This window comes from Pleurodeles waltl, chromosome 1_2, assembly GCF_031143425.1.
Source record: "Pleurodeles waltl isolate 20211129_DDA chromosome 1_2, aPleWal1.hap1.20221129, whole genome shotgun sequence".
NCBI lineage: Eukaryota > Metazoa > Chordata > Amphibia > Caudata > Salamandridae > Pleurodeles > Pleurodeles waltl.
In genome coordinates, this window is record NC_090437.1 from 1266383885 (window position 1) to 1266406091 (window position 22207).

The window sequence follows — 22207 nt, forward strand, 5'->3', positions numbered from 1 at the left end:
CATACAAATTCAAACCTATATCATCAAGATTGCCACAGTAGGACATTTGCTAAACCTTGTTTCAATAATGGAACAGTGTCAGTTTGTTGTATATCCGCAGATCACCCAACTTGGCTAATGTAAGATGATGAATGTGGCTAACTGTGAATTCTCATACCCGATATGGGTACACAGGGCAATGAGTGACACATTTCAGGTGCAATGACTACACCTGTGCCCATGCATTCTGTCACGGATGACCAAACTAAACACTGTCAGCATATATTTCTTTGTTGTATTAATTTAGATAAATTGCCAATCCATGTTTAACGTCAGATTGTCATCCAGTAACACACAGGATCCCTGCCATTAAGGTGTCATAGGGGACATATCTGGCTCAGGGTACACTGTCAATGTGGCATATGTAACCTACAGACAACACAGGGCCACATGTAATGGACCATAGAAAGCATAATAATTCATGAGCTAAACTCAACCCACATGAGCATCACACAGTAACTGATTGTCCCTCGATGCACAAGGCACAATACCTGAGTGACTGGTAAAGCAGTGCAACAGGAACGTGGCTTTGCATGTCTCTCATAACAACAGATAAAAAAATGGACTACACTCTATAAATGAATCTGCAACCAATTAAGGAATCATGTTTGTCACCACATGACTGTTAGGGCCACTGCATGTGTGCATATGTGTGTGTATCACTCACTGGAGTGACAGGGTCAATACATGTTTGCAGTGGTATGTCTGCTGGAGTGGCATCATGCCTGAGGGGCTGGACTATCAGATATAGGGCCTCATTACGACCCTGGTGGGCGGCGGAGGCCGCCCGCCAGGATGCCGCCCTCCAAAATACCGCGCCGCGGTCAAAAGACCGCGGCGGGTATTACAAGTTTTCCCCTGGGCTGGCGGGCGGTTGCTGAAAAAACGCCCGCCAGCCCAGGGGAAAACGACCTTCCCACGAGGATGCCGGCTCGTAATCGAGCCGGCGGAGTGGGAAGGTGCGACGGGTGCAGTGGCACCCGTCGCGTATTTCAGTGTCTGCAAGGCAGACACTGAAATACTTTGCGGGGCCCTCTTACGGGGGCCCCTGCCGTGCCCATGCCATTGGCATGGGCACGGCAGGGGCCCCCAGGGGCCCCGCGACCCCCCCTACCGCCATCCTGTTCATGGCGGCTTTCCCGCCATGAACAGGATGGCGGTAGGGGGGTCGGAATCCTCATGGCTGCGGAGCGCGCTCCGCAGCCATGGAGGATTCACACGAGCAGCGGAAAGTCAGCGGGAGACCGCTGACTTTCCGCTTCTGACCGCGGCTGAACCGCCGCGGTCAGAATGCTCGTTGGAGCACCGCCAGCCTGTTGGTGGTGCTCCCGTGGTCGGTGGCCCTGGCGGCCACCGGCCGCCAGGGTCAGAATGACCCTCATAATGTCACACACAGTAATTTATTCTTCAGAATGTTGTGCAGTGCACAGACATTGAGCACATTTCACCCTTCCATGTGTTACAGGTGGACCTGCCCCCTACACAATTGGAGAAGTGGCTCGATTTGCGGGCCCAGACATATCCAGTAAGTGTTGATATTTCAGTTCTGTGTTTTGCTTGCACCTGTTGTGTGATTGACTCCTGTGTGTTGGACACATAGCAAGGTATGATGTGCTGGAACATGATCTGATATGTCAGTTGACTGGAGTTTGACTTTTTTTTGCCATATTTGAGTTGGACAGTGGTGTAGAGTCATCCTTTGGGATTGTAGTGCAGCGCTGTAGGAATTGCCATGTGAATATGGTGACATTTGTTGTTACTATTCTTGTAATGAAATGTTTGGAGGTAGCCATTTTCATGATTTAGTCAGCAAGTCATACCCTGAATCACACAGAGCAGGGATGCTGAAGTATTTCCCACAGACTTTAGCCTCCCTGTTCACTAATGAACATGTAGGACTGTATGTTTGACATCCTCGCAGCATCTAGCTCCACATGTTGTGCTACGTTTATGTGGCACTCGAGTAGAATGTCATAGGTGTGCATGCAGCTCAAGCCCAGATGGGTGCTTGTATCTATGTGCTTGTTGTAGGACAGGTATTGGTGATATCAAATGATGTTGACAATTGTCCGCAATAAGGAACATAAATGTGGATGTGATAGTACAATGTTTGTGTCTATCCTAGTTGGACACCCTCCTTACCTGTGGTGGACTGACTGAACCCATGGACAGCTGTCCAAACCTTCCTGGTTGTCCTTTTTTTTAATATCATAAGTAGCTGTATCACACAATGATGTAACTAATGTTTGGCTTCATCTTTTTTAACAGCAGCCAAAATGGATGCCAATCAGATCCGCGAATTCCAGAGGAGAGCAATGCGTTACCGCCACATTCTGGATGTTGAGTCTGGGTTCCGCCACATGTCACAGAGTTATCGCCATGAGAGAGCCACAGGGGTCTGGAAGGCATTTGCCCAAGGGGGCCCATCCCTGTCCACAGCAGCTGCCACCACCAGCACCACCACTCCATCCCAAGTGGCACCAAGAATGACAGCCACCACTGCAGGTCCCTCTACATCCTACGCTCCTGGACCACTGACAGCAGCCCCTGCACCTCCCCCTCCAAGCATGGCACGGGCAACAGCACAACCTCTACAACTGGCACACAGACCACCCCTGCTGCAGTCATTGACAATGTTGATTTTAGGAACATGCAACGTGACATGCAATGGATGTTGCGCAGAATGGACAGGCTGCAGCAGGAGGTGTCCCAGATTAACAGGAGAGTGCGTGGGATAAAAAAGATCCTGCGCAGGGCAAACTTGTGACTTTGATACCCTCAGCCATGATTCCCTCCCCTCCCTCCTCTTTCCTGGTTCTTATATTTAGTGGTTTTAGGGGGCTTAGTGTTAGGTTAGAATAGGCTGTTAGTTTAGTTAGTATAAATGTGTTGGGGGTGGAGGGTATGATATTTTTACATGTTTTTTTGGGGGTGGGTGGGTGGGGGATGATGTTGGGGTTTCTGTGTATTAAAAAATAAAAAATATAAATACAAATACAAAAAATATGTAAAAACAAAAAATAAAAATAAAAATATATAATTGTTTAGGATAAGATAGTATGTGTTTAGGTTAGTATATGGGTCCTACGTGTGTCCCGTCATATAAGGGGGGTGAGGGGGTTGATGTTTAGAGTGTTTAGTTAAATGTGTTTAAGTTTAGCTTAGGGTAGTTAGGGCCAGTTGTGGGTAATGTGTAGTTAGGATAGGTTAGGTTAGTTAAGGTGTTTCCCCTAGTTTTATTAATCTTTTTTACAGTTCAATAAATATTTAGGTACTCCTTTACAGTAGGTGTCATATGCTTGGGGATCAGGGCCTTGGCATGGGTGAACAGTCTCAATTTAGTATTTGCATTTGTGTTTTATCCTGCATCCAAATGCCAATTGAGCCGTCACATTGGCAGCTACACCAAATCTACTTCTCTAGGCATCTGCCCTCCATTGACCCACCACTCAAGGTTACTATGGTTCCCAATGTGTTGTTAAGTTTGGATGTATGGATGTATGTTTTCAATCTGTCATACTTTGAGACCAGATTTTGTCTCTGCGACACTGTGGTACATCTGCCTGCAACCTGGTGTTCATGTGAACCCTGATAAGGTGAGTGATTGTAAAATCTTATGTAATACAGTATACATAACTCACACCCATCATTTCTTACATTGTACTGCCAGGTAACTTATTTGGCCGTACTCTCGTACAAATCCATTCCTGCTGTATGGTGTGTGTGTGATGAAATTTTAGAGTCAAATGTCACATACCTAAATATTGTCTAGAAGACACATTTGAAGACATTGATTTTCTGCTTAGACATCCCTTGAAGCAGACTTATTCTGTCCAACAAAGCATTATACTGTAATGTTTATTTGTACTTCAGAAATAACCCTCAGGAAGGGCAGCTGATAGTACAATCCAGACCCCAGTGCATAGATATCAGCCCACAATCTTTCAAGGCAGTTGTATTGACATTCTATGGCCATTGACAAGAGGCAAACACCACTAATCTCCTACACGGTTGATTTGTCACATTACACAGAGACAAAGTGGTTGTGTAAGTGCTATTTATTTTAAAGTGCTGTAGTGCTATATTTACATAGCCCAGGATTGTGAGTCCATTAGTGTGACGCCTTCTATTGTGATACTACACAAGTGCAAAAGGTCATGTCATTGGACATGCTGGTTTGAAGTGTCATACAGTGCAGAGGAACATGAATTGCCAATGAGGTAGTGAGAGACAATCACAGAGCATAGTATTAAGGTAAACAGTGGGCTGGAGATCAGTGCTTGTGAGCTGCTGTTGCAAGACTGGCATGTTACGAAGCACAGGACCTAGGAGATCAGTGCCAATGTGGCAAGGACTCGTGCTACCGGGTACTCTTACGGGTGAAGGTAATCTGTTCCACGTCTTCATCTTCTGATGGGTGTGTCGTCTCCTCTGCCATTGGTGGTGGTGGGTTTGAAGGGGTGACACACACTTCAGTGTTTGAAGACGTGGAGTCAGAAATCCCGGTAGCTGTCAACTGTGGGGCTATCAAGGGCATTACTGCATCAAGGAGGAGCTGCTGGCTCTTAAGTATAGCAGCTACATCACTGTGGTAGGCAGCCAGGTCGGCCCTGAGGGGGTCAATATTGCATTCGTGCACGCAGTGAAAGGTTTGGTGTGCGAGGTGTTGTGGCAACTCCCTTACTACTGTGCTGATTTCCTTCACACTTTGTTGAAGTTCTTGCAAGATTGATGTTCGCCCTTGCATGGCTGCTGCCTGTTCTGCAGATGACATCATGCACAAACGCATCCCCTCAAGGCTGGCTGCCATATTTTGCATCCCCACCCGCACCTCCTTGGCCAGCTCCTGCTGTACTCCAACTACAGTCCTCTCAAAGCTGTGCCAGTGTCATCAGAGTCCTCAGCTGGGTTGGAGCAGGTAGGTCGTACAATTGGGGTGGCTGCTACTTCTGTGCTCCTCCTTGCGACTGAAGGTGGGGTCTGGAGGGTTCCAAGGACATCTTGGAGGGTCTGCTGGCTGATGTTTGTCAGCTCGTCATCCATGTCATCAGGGAAGACCAGGACAGGAGAGCCTTCGTCCTCTGCAATGAGAAATTGTACAATTAGTGTGTCTGTGTTGTGACATTTGTAACGTGAATTTCCTGAGTTCCTATTAGTTGCCCATTGTGATCTTGGTTCCTATTCAGTGTTACTGTCATCAGTATTGGCATTCTCCCAGGCCTATGACCCACCTGCATGTCACATGTAGTGTGGGCAGTTTGGGGAAATGTCTCCGTCACATCCTCTAGGTGTGGGTTCTGCCCAAATTGTATGTTGCCACCTTCTTGTCCTACTCAACCTTCCGTCTACTTCCATAATCATGGTGTGGCCTTGCAATGGCTGTGGTTGTTCTGATGGCACTTGCACCACACTTGACAATCTGGAACTGACCCAGTCTCAGATATTTCACATCCAGCTATATTTTGCTGAGACCTAGCATATATTATGTATAGCATTGGCATGGCACAATATGGGTGTCAGCATTGGTAGTGTGTACTGCTGATGTTGGGCAATGTGTGCTACATTGGATTGCACTGATGGTCCTAGCAGTGTTCCATTTCCTCTTATGACTGTGCGGGTGTGTTTCAGTAGCTGGAAACATATGTCCTCCCCCTCAATGCTGTTGTCTTAGCAGTATGACAGTTGGGATGTTGCATGGTGGCATTGGGGCTATTGTGACCCAGACACAGGGTAGACCCTGACATGTGCAGCATGTGTATGACCTTACTGCTGTGTACCTCATAATGTTTATGACAGTGTCTGATGTTTGTAGCGACTATGGACATTAACATTTGACAGGATTAGCACATTTGTATTAATTACAGGGGATTGATAACGTTGTCATCCTGAACCCTCTAATTTGGGTGTGTTTGATCCATGGGCACGTAACTGCCATTAGCTACTTGACCGGCACACACAGCAGAGGTGGTAGTGGCAACTGTTGTCAATGTTAAATTCCACTTGCAGATATGGCCTGAGATGGGAAATTGAGGCATAGTTCAAAAAAGCGACAATACCAGCTGTCGTGTGACAGCATGCCAGTTTTACTACCCTCCTGGACTGGCTTTGTTTTCCAACATCCTTGGCATGGCAGCATACCCCCATGCAAAGGTTGTTGGTGTAGTGTTGTGCTATGCCCCATGTTTTCCCAGCACAGCCCATGCCCCCGTGCCATGCCCCTTTGCTCTTTCCACTACCTGACTATCATGGCTTACATGCATTGTGTAGTAGGTACGTCCCCCCCCGGTTGCAGTTTACAATTAGGCATTTTAGTTCCCTATGCCACTTACCCTGCATCTGTGTTGTTTCCTGGTAGTCTGCGCTGTCCTGTCCTTGAATCCCTGTGACGATCTCCTCAGGGATGACGGCTGCCACCATCTCCTCCATGTGGTCCAGGGCCTCCTGAGGTGCTGGACTCCCACCTTCATTCTACAGTGCTGCCTTCCTGTTCCTTGCCATCTTTTCCTTGGTCCTGCGCTTGCAGTCATGCCAGCGTTTCTTGCACTCGGTGACTGTTCTCTGTACTTTTGCCACACTGTTGATCTTATCGACTATTTGTTGCCAAATTGCCTCTCTACTCCCAATTGGCAATTTATAGGTGACAAATAGTTGGTGCTGGTGTTCCGTCACCTCTTTCACCAGTATTTCATGCTCCTCTGCACTGAACCAACACTTTCTTTTCTTCTTTTCCCTCTCCTGGGTCTTGTGTGGGTTCCTGGTCGGTTGTCATCTTCCTGGGGTCTCTCTTAGCTTCTTGAATCCATTTTGGGGCTCCTTTGCACATTTTTGCAGTGTCTGTGCCGCTTTTTTACGCTATTGTGTCAAAAAATGGCGGGTATCCGGTTTGCGATGTCGTAAACCTGATAAAAGTAATTTGTGCCGCGTTAACGTCATTTTTCTTTAAGACCTGGCGCATTGGTTTGAGTAAAAAAAAATGATTCTCTCCAGTTGTTTGCGCCGCCATGTGTCAAAGTATAAATTTGACGCCCGGGTGGCGCACTGAAATGGCATTAACCGGCGTTAAACCTTTTGACGAAAAACTGCAGTTTTGCGTCAAAAAGTATAAATTTGGGCCATAGTGCACTCTACTAGGGTATGATCCAATGTTACCATGATTAAAGGGAGAGAGCATATGTACTTTAGCACTGGATAGCAGTGGTAAAGTGCGCAGAGTCTTAAAACCGGCAAAAACAGTGTCTAGAAAGTGGAGGGAGGCAGGCAAAAAGTTAGGGGTGACCACCCTAAGGCTGTCAGGTCTAACAGCTGGAATATGACCGTACCTAGCAGTTGAGGTAAGTAAAAAATGTTTTATTTGTATGCCGTTTGCACCCCTGCAGATGAGAGCATGTTTATGTGAGAGTCTGTGTGTGTGTATGCATGTTTGTGCGAGTGAATGTAAAGGTCAAATGGCACCCCCTCGCCTTTTGGTGGTTTGACGTTCATAATCGTCTGATGTGTCAGATTTCTTGAGCTTCCCTACGATCTCCTAATGACATCGTGAATGCACTGTATTTATAATACAGAGCTCCATGGGCCACGTTTTCACAGATGCATCAGCAATTCTGACGCATCTGTTGGCTCTAAACTCACTCATTGCTGGACTAGCATCAAATAAATGACACTACTCCAGGAATGTCAGGAGGCACCCTTAGAAAAATGACCTGCGTCAATTTTACGCCTGCTCAGGCGGTAAAATTCTGGCGAAGTGAAGTCACAAAATGACACAGTGAAATTTGTAAATTTCACTGCATCAGTTCTCCATGGCTTTTCCTGTGGGAACTCCTACTGTGCATACACTACACCTGGCACAGGTATAATATGATGCAAAGATTTACAAATTGACGCATAGGCCCAATGCATTGGTTTGTATATCTGGAGCAGTGTAGAGCACTGCTAGCACCACTGATGCATAAAAAAAAAAGTGAAACAACGGTGGCGCAAAGGCCCTGGGCCTCATTTACAAGAATCTGATGCATTGGCCCAATGCTTCAGATTTCTTGCGCTGCCCTATGATTCCCTAATGAAGCCATGGAGGCGCTGTATTTACAATACAGAGCTCGATGAGGCACATTTTTAGAGATACATCAGAAATTCTGACAAACCTGTTGGCGCTAAAGTCATGCATTGCTGGACTAGCATAAAAAAGAGGCCCACATAGAGAAAAGCCCTGTGTCAATTTTACGCCTGCTCTAAGCAGGAGGTAAAATTCTGACTCAGTGAAGTTGCAGGATGACGCAGTGAAATGTAAATTTCACTATGTCAGTTCTGCATGGCTTTTCCCGTGGGGACGCCTACCTTTCAAACAATATACCTGGCGTAGGTACAGCGTGACGCAAGGGTTTACAAACTGGGCACAATGCATCAGTTTATAAATCTGGAGCATTGTAAAGCACTGCTAGCCCACCTCTGCTTAAAAATATAGATTTGTGTATCTAAAGGTATACCAAAAGGATGAGTTCTCAAGGACCTTCTAATTGCAGTTTCAAGTGCCCTCTGTGTTAGGCAATATATCAAGTGGGTCATAAAAATGCACACACTTATGTGCTGGTGGATATCCATCTACTTTTGCCGGTAGACTCAACCCAGAACCTGCCACAAACCCACCCATACCAATAAAGGAATGAATGCAGAAATTCCACAATACAACTAGACTGTCTTCATTTCAAATACACTTTACTGCCCTCTGTGGAGAGAGAAGGAAACACCACCAAAAAGTGGTGAAAGTAGAGAAGTACAATTTACATTCTTAATTATACACCCCATGCTATTGTAAATGCAATTGTAAATGCAGAACTGCCTTCACAAGCATGTTATTGGGAATTTAGAAAACCTTTCCAGGTATACTCCAGGATACCTCACATTATCACAACTTTCAAGGAGTACTCTTGGAAAAATGTGTGAATTAAAAAAACATAAATCCTCACTCAAGCTAATTGCTATCACCCACACAAATTGCTAATGTGATTAAAAACCAGACTGTAAGCTCTCATCTCACATTTAACTCAAAGTTATTTAACAAAGATGTAGTGAGCAATTGCCTTCACTAGCAGCAGGCAGGCTTAAGAAAAGGGGTCAGTCAGTAACATTTTTCTTATTGAAAAGACTTGAGAATGAAGACTGATGGTGTTGGAGTAGCAACTCTGGTAGTACTGGACACAGCTTTTAATATTTTCCTTTTTATACTTCTTTTTATTGTTTTTATACCCATCAGAAAGTAATAACATTGACATGTAACAGTGTTGCACAGTTGTCTACCTCCTTCAAATCAGAAATGTTTATTGAAATAGTGTTCTCCACTCCATAATAACCTTATGTGGTAGAGTCTGTTGGGGTGTCCATCCAGATCCCACACACTTTGCGGTGTTTCTCAGAGCATCTCTGAATTTATACAGCCATCTATATGGCTTCACAATAGTCAGAATAGCTAGTTCAGATCGCCAGTGTCTCTTTTGGCAAAGATAAACCCCCCAGCCACAAATAATCTTGTATCACAACACCCTCCACATTCGACCATCAGCACAAGTAAAATAGGTTCAGATGTTATGGTCCTATCCACCAATCGAGATATAGTGTTACATATGATCTCTAGCACATCTCTTATCTCATACCACCCACATAAATTCCTTACCCACAAATACAACCTATGGTGCTAGCTACTAATCTGTAAGCCTCCACAATTTACACATTACTAATACCTAATATAAAGACCAAAATCAAGTCGAACATGCATGAGAAACGGATTTGCTAAGTTGTTGGCCTATTGATTTGTGGAATAAAATCTGGACTAAACTTCACAAATCCTCTAGAGCAGACAACACACTACAATCTCTATTTTTCTATTTATCATCAATCACTACTTACTCTTGCCACCATGCAACTCCTGATTCAAACACATCCTGCTGGTCATGCAACTCCCCAATACTGACTTCAAACACATGACCTTTGAATATCCTAATATTTTTTCCTTCTGGGAAAGGTTTGGTATCAAATTAATAGAATGTTTAATGTTTATATTCCCTTCTTCTTTTCAAATATATTTTTAGGAATTCTTGTCCCAGCATGGATTGAACAATCCCAAGGCCACAAACTAAGATCATCTACTCGCTGTTGCATTCCATCTAATTACATCTAACTGGGATTATACACACGCTTTGACATTTCAAGCTTGGTGGCAAGCTCTGCTTTAATCGCAGTCTTGACACTAACTATGTCTCACCTGTCTCTCTTGCAATGCAAAGAGATTTGTTATGGTTCCAAGTCACTATCTTTTTATCTAAATCTAGTTTACTTGGTAGCAAAATTGTTCTAACTTCCGATGAAACTCATAAACCTCCTTAAGTTACCCACTCATAGTCTTTCACTTTTTATTTTGTATCTAAAGCTCTATTGTTATTTCTTACAGTGAATACATGATTTCTCAAACAATAATATTGTATGGATAGCCAGCTAACATATATGCAGTATTCTCCCTCTCGTTCTCTTCACCCACCCCTTCCTTAAATTACAGATAACAATATTACTGTTTTCAGTGCGATTTTCTTCTCATATTACCCTATTTGTAGCAAGTTTCATTATTGCACTAATATTTCTCACTATGGCCCTCATTCTGACCCTGGCGGTCAAAGACCGCCAGGGCGGAGGACCGCGGGAGCACCGCCGACAGGCCGGCGGTGCTCCAATGGGGATTCCGACCGCGGCGGTAAAGCCGCGGTCGGACCGGCACCACTGGCGGGCTCCCGCCAGTGTACCGCCGCCCCATTGAATCCTCCACGGCGGCGCAGCTTGCTGCACCGCCGCGGGGATTCCGACCCCCCCTACCGCCATCCAGATCCCGGCGGTCCGACCGCCGGGATCCGGATGGCGGTAGGGGGGGTCGCGGGGCCCCTGCAGTGCCCATGCCACTGGCATGGGCATTGCAGGGGCCCCCGTAAGAGGGCCCCTACATGTATTTCACTGTCTGCTGCGCAGACAGTGAAATACGCGACAGGTGCAACTGCACCCGTCGCACAGCTTCCACTCCGCCGGCTCGATTCCGAGCTGGCTTCATCGTGGAAGCCTCTTTCCCGCTGGGCTGGCGGGCGGTCTGAAGGCGACCGCCCGCCAGCCCAGCGGGAAAGTCAGAATTACCGCCGCGGTCTTTCGACCGCGGAACGGTAACCTGACGGCGGGACTTTGGCGGGCGGCCTCCGCCGCCCGCCAAGGTCAGAATGAGGGCCTATGTTTCCTAACCTTATTGTTCTACTAATTTTAAATATACTCAATCAAAAAAGTATGTTCTCTATGACCTTTCAGTATTGTTGTATGACTGGGCATGACCAAATCATGTGAAAGAGGTCCCCTCGGGCCGACCACAGTGCAGGCAGAAGGGGTTTAGGTCTCCCTTCATCCTGCTAAATCTTGTTGGGCTACAGTAAACCTGATGCAAGTATTTGAGTTAAATCAGTCATAGTTTAATGGAAATGGCTAGAGTTCTGGGGCCATTTTGGCTTCCAGTAAGTCCTCTTCATCCACTGGGCCCAAATTGTGTTCCTATTTTTCTCTCAGTGCCCCCATTGGGTCAGAGGTGTGTTTACCAGGGTGCAGTATAGGGTGGAGATGCCCTTTCTGCCCATCCAAGAGTCTGTATTGTGTGTCCCTATGGGTTTGCATTGCAGAAGAGTATGAGTGGGATCGAGGAAGGACTAAAAAAAATGTTGCAGTTGTCCATAACAATCAAATTGTGTCTTGTGCATAGTGTGGGTGCCTGTGAAGTGCTGAAATGTACACATGGCACTGGCTATCCCCTAGTTTCGATTAACAAATGTTATCCCATGCACGAAAAGCAGAGTGGAGTGCCTCAGCCTGTTTCTAGCCCATAGCAGGGTTTCGATCATCAGTAACTGTTGGTACTCTTTGCCATCTGACCCGAAGAAGTGTTTGGTTCCAGCAGGTTAATGATGTTTGTATTGCTGGTGGGAGGGATGTGGGTGTTGAGGATACGTATGGAAGGTTGAGCATGCCATGATGTTTCATGGAGGGTGGAGAGTTTGTCTCGTCCCGCGAAGAGACAGTCATTATTAGGTAATAGATGACTAGCTCAATAGTATAGGTCTATGTCAGAAAACCCCAGTGCCCCATCATAGGTGTTTAGTATGCATTTGCAGAAGTAAATTTGTTGTGGGTCCCCTGCCCATGTAAGCCTTTACCACGCCCGTTTGTAGGGTACGGAAGAAGAGGAGTCATGTATTGTGTGGGTAATGCTGGAGGGTGTAGGGAAAGCATGGGAGTATTATCATTTTAAACAACGCTCTTGTGCCAGCTATGGTGAGAGAGAGCTTTTCCCACTGATTCATGTCTGCTCATGCCCAGCAACTAATGGTGCTATATGGAGTTCCCATGCAAGTTGTTGGGTGAGTTTAATGTGCATTCCTGGGTGTTGGGTCGTCCATCGTGGAGGGATAATGGCTTTAATTTGCCCTGTGGGTCAGTGAGGAGGAGGTATGTGGAATTGAACAATTCACGGTGAAGCACCATGGTATCAGGGTTACTAATGTAGATTAGGAGATCATCCTTGTATAGCAATTCTGTGTCTTCGAGCTAATTGGGGCACCGACCAGTGCATCTCTCTGGATCCATTCTGCCAGTGGTTCTATTGTGAAGGCAAATAGGAGTTGGGAGAGAGTGCATCACTGTTGTGTTCCATGTTTGATGTTAATGGTATGGGAGAGTGCCTGGTTTACTCTGCTCTTGCTCATGGTTAAGAGTAGAGTGTATGACCCCAGTGGCTCAAGAGGGGTCCAAAGTTCATGCGTTCCAGCAACCACAACACCAAAAGCCAGTGTACCGAATCAAACGCTTTTTTAAGGTTAATCAATATAACACGTTTTTGTTCCATGGCAGGGCTATTGTGTTATTTAGTAGGGCATAAAGCTGTTCTGGTCTAAGTGCACTAAGGAAATGATGAACTTTACTAGCTGGTTTGCCAGTACTTTTACAAATATCTTGATTTCTATATTGAGTATTAAGATAGGTTTCTATGAGCCATATTCATCAGGTGGTTTCTGTGGTTTCAGGATCACTGAGATTGTGACACCCCTCAGGTCATAGGGGAGCTCCCCTTTATGCAGTGCACTTTCAAGTTGCCTCATTGCTCATGTTGAGAAAAGGAGGGATCATTGTCGAGGTCATGTCTTTTACACATTTCTAGTGAGTATCCATTGAGCCTGGGTGTATTCCCTGTAGGGAGTGTCCGAACAGCCTTCTTCATCTCCGTGGCATGGTTCCAGATCATCATTGAGTTTAGGGACAATCAAGGCTTCAATGACCGGGTTATTACACTGAATTTTGGGTACAGTGAGTTTAGAATATAAGCGTGTGTAGTAAAGGGGGCATTCTTTGGCTATGCCTGGGAGGGGTAATAATCATGTGGCCCAGGTTCGTAGTCAGGGTGGGAACCAAGCAGAAGACTTGGACTCTGTTTGCCAGTCAGTATAGGAGTTTCCTAGCCTAGTCTCCCATTTCATAGAGCTCATATTGTGAGGTAAGGTGTGCCCTAGTTGAAATATTGAGAAGATTCTGAATAAGTGTGATCCTTTTTATTTCTAGGGTGTGTTTTGATTGCTCATTTTAGTATTATGTGAGTTCCTTCTCTGCTAGGTGTATGTCGTGTTCAAGGTTGAACATATGCCTGTGGTTACGGGAATTTGCTGCTGTTTGGTGGGAAATTATTTAGGCCCTCAGACATGCTTTAACGGCCTCCCACAGTATTTCAAGAGAGTCAAACACGTCTTTGCTCATAGTGAAAAAGTCTGAGATTTGTTGCTGAAGGAAGCTGGTGAAAATTGTATCTTAAAGCCACAGGCGTCTAGCCGTCAATTTCCAATCTGAGGTCATCAGGGCATTTTAAGGGTCAGTGACTGGGGAAAGATTTGATAGTTGAGTTACTCAACTGTGTATGTGCATTGTAACAGGATATAGTCAATATGGTAGAAGGGTTTATGCAGGGGCAGATCAGAAGGATTATTCCTGGGTCTGAGGGTAGAGTAGGTGCCAACTATTTATTGGCATTAGTGTGAAGTCTCATTCTACCATCATAACAATTTTGCCCATTGAGTGTTTGCTGAGCTTTAGTATTTTCAACCATCATCTACCTCTAATCAAGGAGTAGATAAGTGGGATCTAGGATATGGCACTGGTATGGTCCCATTCCCTTTTATCTGATGATTGGCAATATATAACCTTGCGATCTTCCTGCAACATATTATGATGTGAAGTCCGGGTCCAGCTTCTTCCCTCTTTTTAATAGTATCTCTTTGGCACAATCAGGTAAACCTAAAAGAAATGACTTGCCATTTCCCACTCTCTGCATCCCAGACCTATACCTTCCTTTACATCTACAGGCCTCCTGGAGAAGACAAGGACTTAATTGATGAACTCTCAAATCTTCACACTATCTCATCCAGGCGACATGCTCACACCACCACTGGATGACTTCAAACTCCCAGACAAGCTCACAAAAATCAAGAGACACCATCTTCAACTTCATTAATACACTGGTACAGCATATCACACATCCAACACACTCCAAAGGCCACATCCTCAACCTTGTTTTCTCAACATCACCAACAATCCAGTGCAAATCTCCCATACCCCGACCTAGACCAAGTACCATTTTCCATCCTTATCCCCATGCTAAGCGTCCTACAAACAAACCAAGTCAACACAAAAGAGAAGACCAAACCTTCAGATCCTTCAAAGACTTTCTATAGACTATCAAATGTTTGAAGTCATCTCTCAACTTTTCACCTCCACATCAAGTGCCAACACCCTTCAAAGCAACACTTTTCTGGAAAACAATGTGAACATCTATGCCCAATTACAAACCGCAAGTGTCAGTGAAAGCCTTTAGAACCCTGGTAATCTAAAGAATTTGCTGACAATAAACAATCCATCTGCACACAGGAAAGACAATGGCAGAAAAACAGAACTCCTAAGGGCCTCCTGATACAGAAGTCCCTCTGCTAAACATGCATAAATCTTATATCATCAGACAAAGCAAATTACTATACTAAAACCATACAGAAAGTCACCAACACAAGTAAAAAGCTGTTCAAGACTATAACGCATTGCAGTAACCCCTTGCCAGAACCACCTATTTTGTCCCTCCACAGTAAATTACAATGCCATCAACCTCTTCTTCTAATAAAAAGCAAAAGATCTGACAGCAATTTGACAACATTAAGCCTGCTTCAATTCTGGTACCCATCCCTTCCTATAGAATCACATAATTGGCAGCTTTCAAAGCACAATCTTTCCCAGATCTCACTGACATACTCAACTCCCTCCAAGTCCCATCTTATAAAGATGATGTCTTACCATGATCTTTCATCAAAGGTTTCTCTGGAGATGCTCTTTTTCCCCAAAATAGCATTGTCAATGCCTCCCTCTCTCAAGGCATTTTCTAAAAAACCTAAAGACAGGCCATGTCCTCCCACTCCTAAAGAAACCTGCACTAGACCCTGATGACATCCCTTTATTTGTACTTGCTATACAGCAACTAGTGATCTAGGTGCATCAGAGTAGAGAGAGTAGAGGATTCCCCACATGGATAGAATTCACAAAATCTCTCTTTATATAGATGAACTTTGATCCTACCTCAAAGGTCTTAAGCATGGTAATTCTGATATTGATCTTCTTCTCACAGATTTTGAGATGGTGTTGGGTCTTCACGTAAGTTGGAACAAGTTCTGTCTTTTCTCTTTCAACCTCACGACCCACATGGTTACATACCTCAATGTTCAGGTTTCCTTTTGGTGGCACTCCCATTGTCATGGGATTGCATAGTAGTGGTGGAGTAATATGTTGCATAGTGGTGGATGAAATGGTAATGATGCCTTGCCTATTATACCACTTTGCTAATCTCCTCGTGCTTCTTTTACAGATGTTTTTTCTAGGATGCAGACAAGCTCCTAAGGGAGTCTCGAATAGGTTCTGTCGATGCGTATCTCTTTCCAAGTTGTCCTTCTTGGTTGAGTAGGGTGAGCCCGATGTTTCCCTTGACAAGACATGTACCGATAAACCTGTGTGGATGAGCTGGTGTTTTTGGCCCGGGGCGGCCCTTCAAATGGACCTTCCCCGCATTCACTCGATGGCAAATGTTGCCTAGATAGAGGATTATTGATTACCAAACTTGTTATACCATACACTCCAACAATAACACTCATGAGGCTGCCCAAATCTGTAGTATATTTAGAGGACTGTGAGTTACATTTTTGGGAGAGGCTAGGCAAAACCACCCTGGGTGATTAATTTTGAGATGACCAACTCCTACTCTTCTGGGAAGCTCATGGAGCAGTTCGGCCTCCATGAAGACCAATTTCTTACCTATGGATTGATATGGAACACCCTCAGATGGAACTGCTCTATAACAGACATGGAGCCCCCCACAGATGAACTCCCAGCATATTTTTGCACTGGCCACAATCTTATCACTTGGCTCAATAAAGCCCTGAGTACTCACACAGGGGTTTCATTACAAGCCATGTGTGACACTTGGGAGGCTGAGTTTGGTAGGGCCCTCAATTAGAAAGAATAGGCTAATACTCTTTAATTTCCACATAAAGTTTTCCGCAGTGCTAGGCTTCAGTTCATAATATTTTACATACTACATACAGCTTACCTCTCACCTGCACATATAGGTAGGGTATTACTCCTAATGGGTATGAAAACTGCTCCCTGAGCATAAACAATGGCCTGGGTGAGGTGTGTTGTTTTCTTCCCCCACCAGGAACTTAATTATCTTCAAAGAGGTCTGCCATGACATAAAGGTTTGTTAGGTGACACCTGGAAAGGCCAAGCGTTTGTCCCCCATTGTCAGAATGACACCAAACTGAGTGAGAGGAAAGCTTACTCCCAGACTTGGTATTGTGTGAGTATAGACTAAAAACAGCTGATTACACTGTCCACACCTCTAGGTGGACCCCAAGGCTCTGTACAAATGGAGAAGCATTTAAAATCTTAAATTTTGAGAATAAGCTGCACTGTGGGATTTTTTGCAGTAACAGGAAACTGCTGCAAAGGTGAGTGGAGTTGTCTCTGGACTTTTTACCTCATCGGTTAGGGAAGAACCAGGAGTCACCCCTAATCACTAACTGGTGCCAGATTCACCAAGGCACCATCCCTAGAAAACTCTCTGGACCTGTGGAAGAAAAGAGGGAGCACTGTACCTGCTGTTTGAGACTTATGAGGTGACATGAAGTGCTGTGCCTGCTCCCTCTTGTGTCCAGGGCAAGAAAGTGCTCTTCAAATGTCAGTGGGCTGAGTTCTTGTGTGACAACAGACACAGCAATCTGTAAGAGGTATTTTCCCTAATGTGCCAAGTTGATCAGTAGCCACTGGACCTGGACTGATCCCTGTTATTGGCTTCTGCCTGACACCATGACAGTCCCTAATTGCAGCCCCCTGGAGTCCTGGGAGACATTGGGGGTCATTTCGACCTCGGCTGTATTTTGACAAGACTGCTGAGGCACCGCCGTGCTGAAAACTGCCAGTGGTGGCGGTTTTCCGCTCGGCGTATTATGACTGCTGGCAGCCCTCCGTCCTTTTCCGGACGGAGAGCCGCCAGCAGGCATACTGGCGGGCGGCGGGGAAGTGGAGATTGCTCCACCGCCACGTCAACAGAACACCACCCACCGAATCACGTTCTGTGATTCAGCGTGGCGGTGTTCTGTTGACGGTGTGGTGGTGGCGGAGCAGCCCCTATGGATCCCGTCCCCTCCCAGAGGATCAACGGACCAGGTAAGTTGATCGTCCGTTAGGGGAGGGGGGTGGGGGGGTGTTGTGTGTTGTGTGCTTGCATGGGGGTGTGCGTGTGTGTATATAGAGGGGGTGTGTGAGTGCGTGTATGCACGCAGGGGTGTTGTGTGTTTGGAAATGAGTGCGTGTCTGTCTGTACGTATGTCTGTATGGATGTGTGCGTGTATGTCTGAATGTGGGTGTGTGCATATGACTGTGTGTGTGGCTTTTGGCATGTATGTTGGTGTGTGTGCGGGTATGTGTGTTGGTGGTGCCTGCGTGCGTGTCGGGTGTGAATGTGTAATGTAATGTTGGGGGTAGAGGTGGGGAGGGGGGACCTGCCACCTTTGCAGGTACCCTTGCGCGATGGTAATTGAAATTCTACCCTGGCCTGATAAATAAAAGTACATATAAGACCAAACAACTCTTTAAACACACATACACATTTATATAATCATTGATATTTTATACTTACTGCTTGCCTGCTGTGCTGAATCTTCCAGATCAGCATGGCAGGCCTGCCAGGCCGTTGTTAGGACCCTCCTATGAAGTGGTACTGTTTGGGGATGCCTGAAATGTGTCCAAAAGAACACTGGGACAGGCACTGGATGTACTTAATAAGTAATGGATAGAAGGAACATGAGGAGTGGTTTAATCTGATGGCTACCTCCTCCTTGAGCTAAATGAACATTCAGGGGGTCATTCTGACCGCGGCGGACGGCGGTCGCCGCCCGCCAAGCGGTTCCCGCCGAAAGACCGCGGCGGTCATTCTGGCTTTCCCACTGGGCCGGCGGGCGACCGCCGAAAGTCCGCCCGCCAGCCCAGCGGGAAACACCCTTCCCACGAGGACGCCGGCTCAGAATGGAGCCGGCGGAGTGGGAAGGTGCGACGGGTGCAGTTGCACCCGTCGCGAATTTCAGTGCCTGCAAAGCAGACACTGAAATTCTTCGTGGGGCCCTCTTACGGGGGCCCCTGCACTGCCCATGCCGTTGGTATGGGCACTGCAGGGGCCCCCAGGGGCCCCGCGGCACCCCCTACCGCCATCCTGTTCCTGGCGGGAGAACCGCCAGGAACCGGATGGCGGTAGGGGGTGTCAGAATCCCCATGGCGGCGGAGCGCGCTCCGCCGCCATGGAGGATTCTCAAGGGCAGCGGGAAGTCGGCGGTACACCGCCGACTTTCCGTTTCTGCCCGCGGCTGAACCGCCGCGGTCAGAATGCCCAGCTGTGCACCGCCAGCCTGTTGGCGGTGCTACCGCCGACCTCCGCCATGGCGGTAATTACCGCCAGGGTCAGAATGACCCGCTCACTCTCTTATAGGGAATTATGGCATATTTAAGAAAAGTGGCACTGCACACAGCGCAGCACCACTTTTCTTACGGCCTTTACCGCCCTCCCCCCGCCACCATGTGTGCCCCATGTTTATAATACGGCGCTCCATGACGCAGGGTAGGGGACAATAGCATAATTTGACGCTATGATGTACTCTGCAGGAGTAGTGGCAAAATGTTGCCGCTACTCCTCCAACGTACATAGGGGCCCATTGTAAACAATTGTGTGCCCACTTTTAATGCCATCTCTGAGCAGGCATTAAGGCCCATATTTATACTTTTTTAGCACCGTATTTGCGCCGCTTTTTGACGCAAAAAAGGCACAAACTTACAAAATACAATTGTTTTTTGTAAGTTCGCCCCGTTTTTGCGTCAAAAATGCCTGGCACAGCCATAATGTAGCACAAAGGGTTACAAAAAGTGGCGCAATGTGTGCATTGTAAATATGGCACAGCGTTTTTGTCCTTATAAGGGCCACATTAGCATCTAAAAATGACGCTAATGTGGCGTTAGAATGGCGCTAAGGGCTCCCATGTATGCCCCTTATTTTCTTTAATTTTCATTTCCCTGTGCAACCAACCTATTGGCGATTAATTGCACTTGAATTTTTTTGAGGGGGAGCAATGTTTTTTTAACTCCCTTTTGAATGTTTTTGAAATACCCTTTTTCTATCCGTAAGATCTCTTCTCTTTTTTTAACGCAATGTTTTAAATCATTTTAATTATGTCCGATTTTGCAGGATTATATTTAGTTTTTTATCAGGTATGTCCAGGCCCTTGCACAATCATTTCTATTCAAATAACTGTGGCGATGGTACTAGAAGGCATTCTAATGTAATTTTCCACCTCTCTTCATAAAAATATGTCCTGAGCGGGATCGCCATTAGTGCTCCACTTTTAACTCATCTCAACAGATGCAGGAACAGTTCTTCCCTTGTCCACTGGGTGGCATTTGTCGATCATTTATTGATCTTACACACATCTTAAATGGCGTAACCCAAAATGAGGGGACCTCCTTGCAGAGTGCAACGAGTGACCTGGGAGTGCCACATATCTCACAGTTTGGCCTTGGGCTGAATAGGGGCACCTAGAAGGGTTGGTGCCCCCCATCCACCGCAGAGACTGTAGTGGCCTTTATGGTTATTTTATTTCAATTGTCTAGTTATCGAACAGTTTATTTGTCTCGGGGATGCATCTTGTGCTGTTTAGTATAATAGCATATTTTATGCTGTTCAGTTGCTTTTACAAAAAACCGTAACCCTTTAATTGCTAGGGGGTAGCCTGAGTTTCAGAAGCGCTCATCGCTCAGTAACCATAGGGAAAGCTAGCTGAAGAGAGTATGGTTGTCATTCTAGTAACTTCAATCAAGATGGCATTAAGGCCGTGTTTATACTTTTTGACGCTAAACTGCGCTAACGCAGTTTAGCGTCAAAAAATGTTGCGCCGGCTAACGCCATTCTGAAGCGCCATGCGGGCGCCGTATTTATTGAATGGCGTTAGCCGGCGCAAGCAGACCGGCGCTGCCTGGTGTGCGTGGAAAAAAACCACGTACACCAGGCAGCGCCGGCGTAGGGAAAAATGGCGTTAGGGCGTCTTAAAAATGGCGCAAGTCAGGTTGACGCTAAAAAATCGTCTTAACCCGATTTGCGCCATTTTAAACGACGCCCAGACGCCATTTACATGACTCCTATCTTAGTAAAGACAGGAGTCATGCCCCCTTGCCCAATGGCCATGCCCAGGGGACTTATGTCCCCTGGGCATGGTCATTGGGCATTGTGGCATGTAGGGGGGCACAAATCAGGCCCCCCTATGCCAAAAAAAAAATATATATATTTTTTTTTTTATACTTACCTGAACTTACCTGAATGTCCCTGGGGTGGGTCCCTCCATCCTTGGGTGTCCTCCTGGGGTGGGCAAGGGTGGCAGGGGGGGTCCCTGGGGGCAGGGGAGGGCACCTGTGGGCTCATTTTGAGCCCACAGGCCCCTTAACGCCTACCCTGACCCAGGCGTTAAAAAGTGGCGCAAATGCGGGGTTTTTTGACCCGACAACTCCCGGGCGTGATTTTTGCCCGGGAGTATAAATACGACGCATGTGCGTCGCCGTCATTTTTTTAGACGGGAACGCCTTCCTTGCATCTCATTAACGCAAGGAAGGCGTTCACGCAAAAAAATGACGCTATTTGCCCATACTTTGGCGCTAGACGCGTCTAACGCCAAAGTATAAATATGGCGTTAGTTTTGCGCCGAATTTGCGTCGAAAAAAACGACGCTAATTCGGCGCAAACGGAGTATAAATATGCCCCTAAATATTTTTTCATTTTTAATACAGATACTTGGGAGATGTCATGACTTTATGTTAAAATGTAATCGTACATGAGTTAAATCGAATGGATCAGCACTTTCGTCGTGCAGGCGGCCAATTGGTTAGTTTTGTATCTCCCTTAGATATTAATCCTTCTAGTTCATAATTCATTATCCCTCTTTTTTAGACCCTCTGGCAGCATATTCCACCTATTATAAGGTGCCTTCAGTCCACATGGCGGCCCAGTCATCAAACCATCTCAAATATTTCATTCATTGGGTCGAAGCCTCGACGATATTTCTTAGGACTGTATATATAGATCTGTGAATTACAGACTGACCTGCCTTCATACAATTATCCCTCTGAAATGTACCATGCAGCCTACGTTTATTAATGTTAATATTTGTCACTTCCCACGTGTACCGAACCGTCTTTCTGCTTCGCCTACTATCAACCCACAAAGCATGCATACATTTGAAAAGGTTAATAATTGCTCAGTCTTAGCTATAAGTTATCATGGTGTGGTGTGTTAATATTATGTACAAGATACCCCAAGACAGCCCAAGCAACCCAAGTACTAGTCAGGATGTCCAGACAGACTCCCAGGAGAAGGGAAAGAGGAAGAGGAAGTTCAAGTTTATTGAGGAGGAGAATAACATCCTGATCACTGAGGTGACCGAGTATCAACACCAGCTCTTCGTCATCTCTAAATTGCCATTAGAGAGGA